Below are 6,020 nucleotides of genomic sequence, written 5' to 3' on the forward strand. Positions count from 1 at the left end.
AATCTTTTTCTAATAAAGCTATTGACTCTGAACTAGTCCCTTGTTTTAAATATGAAGTGCACTGTTACTAGAGGTGTGTTGGTGTACAGTTTTATCTGATTGTTCTGTTTAAGACTATTTTATAGAATTTTCGCAGTTTAAATGTTTTAAATAATGGTGCTTCAATTTTGGGTGGTTATGAATAAATTTGAATTCTGCTTTTAATAGCAAAGATGTACAGTGAACTAGAATATATTTTTACATCCCTAAGAGATTCCTTTAGTAGTAGAAAATTCAAAATATCCTTCTGATGAACAGTGTCCTCTAGCTATGAAATAATGTAGAAGAGCATTCAGGAGCTTTTGATTAGCTTTTGGTCTTTGTTTCAAATCCTGTATCAAGATTTCTTTTAACTTGGTCTTGTCAGATTACAAATGTATTCGTTTCTGTGTGTGTACACATAATAGGGATTTATTTTAAAAACTGATGCTTAAGCAGGTGATTTTTTTTCACATACAGCTAATTTGGCAGCATGTATCTTTCTATAGCTAGCTTTGTCAACTGTGTTATCTTCAGCTACATATATCATAGCAATTCTTTGTGATTTATAATTTTCAAATCTTGCTGTCCCTTTATAGGTAGTGAAACCAAGTAATTGGGTTAAATGACTTAATGCAAGGTCATATGGTCATGCAAGGTCATGTTGAGAGAGCTAGCACATGGGACCTGTGTCTGCTCCTCTTGGTCCAGTGCCTATTAGGGCACTGTATTCATTCTCACAGACATGGTGAACGATCACAGAATTTACTAAAATACCCTCTGCCAAGCTTTGGAAAGTAATGAAACTACCACATCAGAGGTGCTTGTGTGAGATCATGCTAGGAACACAAAGCACTCCTGGCTTACTGGCTGATCTGGGAGATGTAGCAGGTGGTGAATGGCTTCTCTCTTCATCAGGATTAAGATGAGATACGAAACAATCTAACATAAAGTCAGCCAAGGATGGCTTTGTGTAGTTTGACAAGATTGTGGTTATAAAGTAAAGGACTTAAAGTGCTAGTTTGCCATATTCTATTATTCAAAACAATTTATTATAGTATTAAGGTACTAAATTGTTATTAAGGAATTAAAATGCCAGATTTTTTTCTGCCTTATCTAGAATCAGTAGCTAACTTACTTCAGAGAGGTACAGTAAATGAGTTCATAGAAAGTCGTCATCTTCATGATTCTTGGGACCCTTAGACGTGTTGATCATGATTGAAGTCTGGTTAGGATTTGAGGGAGAGGCCTGTCCCCTTAGGGTGGCCATAACTAAGATCTGGTTTTAGTTGGAGATCCAGACGTCGGGTTGCCCTCAATATCCAAAGTTTAATCAGCCTCAAGAGGAAATGATTCTTACCAAATTCATAAGAACCCAATGTAGAGGCTGTGTGCCATTTGAAAGAGAAATACACATTTGTGTCTTTAAGGCCAAACAGTTGTCAGTTTGTCATGTGTATTTTCTCTGTGAAAAGCCTGTGAGGAGAGCCAGATTTTATTACTCAGAAGATTACTCGATAAGATTGGAATGGAATCAGAGCAATCAGATTTTTTTAACTTTTTATTTTGGAAAGTTTTAAGACCTACATAAAAGTAGAACAGTATAATTAGCCTCTATTAAAACTCACCACTAGTTAGACTCAGTGGCTAGTCTTATTTTATATATGTACATGCATGTGTATATGTATCCCCTGCCTCCTATCATTTTCAAGCAAGTCCTCAGATGTATCATTTAACTTGTAAATATTTCAGCATGTATTTCTAAAAGTTAAGAAATTAAACAAGTTCATTAATGAAAATAAATGGGATGAACTTTAATTGGCCAGAGTCCTCAACTGTAGTGCTGGACTGGTACTTCTTTTCCATTGTGTATCTCAAGGGGACCAATTAATGAGTCTACTGCTCTGGCATCCTCCCCTCTGCAATATAGGAAGACTCTACGCATCAACTCCCTTTTTGTTAAGACCTTTTCTCTTGAAACAGATGGCAGTATATTTATAGTTGACCCTGGAACAGTGTCCAGGGAGGTTAGGGGTGTTTACATATTGTATGATTACAGTAAAGTAAGCTAGAGAAAAAGTGTTAAGAAAATCATAAGGAAGAGAGAATACATTTACAGTATTGGGCTGTGTGTGTGTGGGGGGAGACCCATAGGAGTGGACCCATGCAGTTCAAAATCATGTTGTTCAAGGGTCAGCTGTAGTTTTCATACTGGGTTAAAACCCATTTCTTGCCTTCTTGAGGTTAGAATAAACTAGTCATGTTTCAACTTAGATATTTATCTCCTCTCCTTATAGCATTACACCTGCAGGCTATCTGTCTGGTTTCTTCAGTATATAGTTAGTGTCACAGAGGACAAACCACGCTATTTTCAAGGTCTGAGAAAACTGTTTTACTACATACAGATTGTTAGGCACCTTCTGATTTAAGTTTTTAGAGCTGTTACAACGGAACAATTTAGGGTGGGAGTGTTTTGAATTTGCATCCTTTCTGTGCTTTTAAAAATGCATTTTAGATGGGCTATGTGAATATTTTTAAACATTCTAAAGTGCATGAAACAAAAGGAAAACACTTCAGAATTGTGTATATTTTCTGTGGGATGAGACTTCGTTCAGGGCTGGTTTTCAAGTGTGAGTTCAGACTGATTTTTAGTTGTTATGAAAGAACCCCAGGTGACTACTTTTAAAGAATTTTGTATTGTAATGCTTGTACATGGTTGCACATGGTTCAGAAAAACAGTAGAAGTGTTAAGTGATCTCTCCGTCTTCTTGTCCCTGTTCTTCCTCCAAGAGCTACTGCTGTTAACAATTATTCTTTCTGGAGGGAGGTGGGTGGTGGGGGATGTAAACATATATGTATAGACCTTTTTTTAATATATGAAGTACACCTTCTGTTTTAAATCTTGCTGTATATTTCACTCCGTATATTTAAAGATATTTGAGATCTCTGAGACTGCCCTTTTAAGTTTTAACATGTAGTTTTTTAAAGTACATTTCAAGTAAACCAAAGCAAAGAAATAAATGTTTTTCATTGTTGTATCAGATTTTTAAACTTCCTACTTTAAAAATGCAGTTTGAGAGTCATAATTGATCTGTTTCTTCCCTTTAGACCTCCCAAGTAGCCCAGTTGTCAACAGGTTAAGAATGTTTAGGAACAACAGCTTTGGGAAGTAGTTTGGCATAAGTGCTATGCCCTAACTTCTCTTGTGGCTATTCCACTCCTAGATATATACCCTAGAGAAACTCTGAGACATATGTGTCAGGACATGGATGTGAAAATGTCATAACAACATTGTTTGTGATAGGAAGAAAAGGAAAACAAAAACAAACTGGGAAGACCCCACCTGTCCTTCAGTCCACTGGATAGATTCCGTGGCTTGTTCCTACAGTGGAATTGCACAGAAGTTGAACTGAGCTATGGCTACACGTGTGAACACGGATGAATCTCCGTGGTCGGGAAAGCAAGGTGCAGAAGAGTACATCCACTATGGTTCCGTTTCTGAGAAAGTCAACACCAAGCTGTTAAGTTAAATCTATGGTAAATAAGAACAAAGCAAGGAAACGATTAACATGAAATTCAGTGTTAACCTGTTCTATCGGAGGGAGAGGAGACCGTGGAGAGCAAGGAACAACAGCCTTCAGAGGAACTGCTAATGATGCTTTGTTGCTAAAGCTGGGTGGGCGGTTTCTTTTTTAAACTGTATGTTTATGTGCTTTTGTATATGTATGATATTTCTTAATAAAATTTAAATTAAAATGGGAAAAGGTCTTGGAGTAGGTAGTGACTAATAAAATATGTAAGCATATTTAATGAAATTTATCCTCTTTTAATGACTGGCAGGTGTGTAAAAGGTTCGGCTTCTTGAGCACCAGATTTAGGACCTTAATTGTAGTTCTTTAAAAGCTAGAAGCTGAACCTAAGTGTATTTTCTTTGTCATCAGTTATTTTTGTCTTTACATAATTTTCATTTGGGTGTCTGCGGGGGAGCTACTGCTTTTGTTCTGTACGTTTCTTGCAAATTCACACCCTTCCAGAAAGGGAACTACTGAGTGAGAAGAACAGTACTCCTGGCCCATGGTCATCACAGCCTTCTCCTGTTCAAATTAGATTGTCAGATCATAGGGGCAGTTCCATTTGGGCCTTGTTCTCTTAATGAGGGGTACTGTGAAGTGTTAGATGTTCACACTTTAAAAGGGAAGTCATTGAAAGTAGAAATGTATCTGCAGGTGCATAAAATTCACCTGCATCAGCATTGAACCTCTTACCCCCAACTGTGGCCTCCCAGCCAGCCTTTAATCCCCTGGTGGGAGTTTAGGGCCTAGCCCTTGGTTCATTCTGTGTATCCCCAAGTGCTGATGTGCCAGGTACTATTCTGATACCTTAGATTGGTGAGCAAAAGAGGAACACTGCCACCTTCTCCTGGTGGCATCTGTCAGGCCTGTGAGCTGTACAGGAAAGACTTCTGCTCTGAGGGATGGAAGGGGGCACTACCAGACACCTCATTGTAAATGAATGTAGGTTGTGAATGACAGAAGAATTCTAGATCATTCCATGTTTTAACCTGCATGTGTTCTGGAACCTTTTAGGATAAGCATTATAGTACCTGATTTCAATGACTTAAAAATCTTAAAATGACATTGTTGTGAAAGTCCAGTGGAATTGTACCTTCAGAAATTAGTTTCCATAATCTCTGCATGAAGTATAAATTACAATGAAAGTTACTCTTGAAGTCTCAAATTTTAATCTTCAGCCTTAAGACCATTCATGTTTGTTACAGGATATAAGTTTTTATAATTTTTGTTGTGCAAACTATGTTTGAGTGGATATTGAATTTGCTCAACAGCCTGGTGATAAATTGCTGCCCCTGTTGAATTGCTGTAATTAACCATGAGGCAACATTAGGTTCTGCTATCCACATAGTGTAGGCTTCCCCCCAACAGTCTTTTTTTTTTTTTTTTTTTCAAATTTATTCTACCGTGTTCACCTAAAAACGCCACCTAACATCTCACTTCCCCACAAAGGGTGATTTGGGGCCACTAACAGTCAATCCTGAGCTCCTGCCCAAATTTTCCTTACTCAAAGTTGAGATACCTTAGGAAAGTGGCACTTGGGGGTTGATCCCGTCCATCATCCTGTGGCAGTGGAAAGGCACTTATGTGAAATGGGCTTGCATTAGGGGATATATTGTCTTTTGAAAACCTGTGCCTTTGGTGATGAGCTTATATTTCAAGCTGAGGTGCTCCCACCCAAAGAGGTCCACGGGTATTAAGCAAATTGCACATTCAGGTCTCTCTCTCTCTCTCTCTCTGTGTGTGTGTGTGTGTATATATATATATATTAATGAGTCTGGGGATCCCTGGGTGGCGCAGCGGTTTAGCGCCTGCCTTTGGCCCAGGGCGTGATCCTGGAGACGCGGGATCGAATCCCACGTCGGGCTCCCGGTGCATGGGGCCTGCTTCTCCCTCTGCCTATGTCTCTGTCTCTGCCTCTCTCTGTGTGTGACTATCATAAATAAATAAAATTAAAAAAAAAAAGAGTCTGTTTATTCATGAGAGGCAGAAGGAGAAGCAGGATCCATGCAGGGAGCCCATTGTGGGACTCAATCCTGGAACTCCAGGATCACGCCCTGGGCCAAAGACAGATGCTCAATTGCTGAGTCACCCAAGCGTCCCTGTACCCATGCTTTTTAAAGCCTTACTTAGTTGGGTGTTAGTGTAGTGTTGATGTGTCCCCCACACTTCATCAAAGCTCTGAGGTATTGAGAATTTGGAGAGGAGGCCATGGTGACCTATTAATGTGCTTGCTGAGGGAGACGACATTGCTTCCCCAGAAGGGGCGCTGGTATTTTATTGCTCAGTTCCATGAGAATTAAGAGTCCAGGAATAATAAGACAAGTGACTGTATGGTCTGTGTTAAGTAGGTAAATGGGGTCAAGCAGCTAGCTGAGTGCCTCCAAAGTACCAGCAGTTTTTTTTTTCTTTTAATATTTTATTTGAGAGAGA

Source organism: Nyctereutes procyonoides, unplaced genomic scaffold (genome assembly GCF_905146905.1).
Source record: "Nyctereutes procyonoides isolate TBG_1078 unplaced genomic scaffold, NYPRO_anot_genome, whole genome shotgun sequence".
Taxonomy (NCBI): domain Eukaryota; kingdom Metazoa; phylum Chordata; class Mammalia; order Carnivora; family Canidae; genus Nyctereutes; species Nyctereutes procyonoides.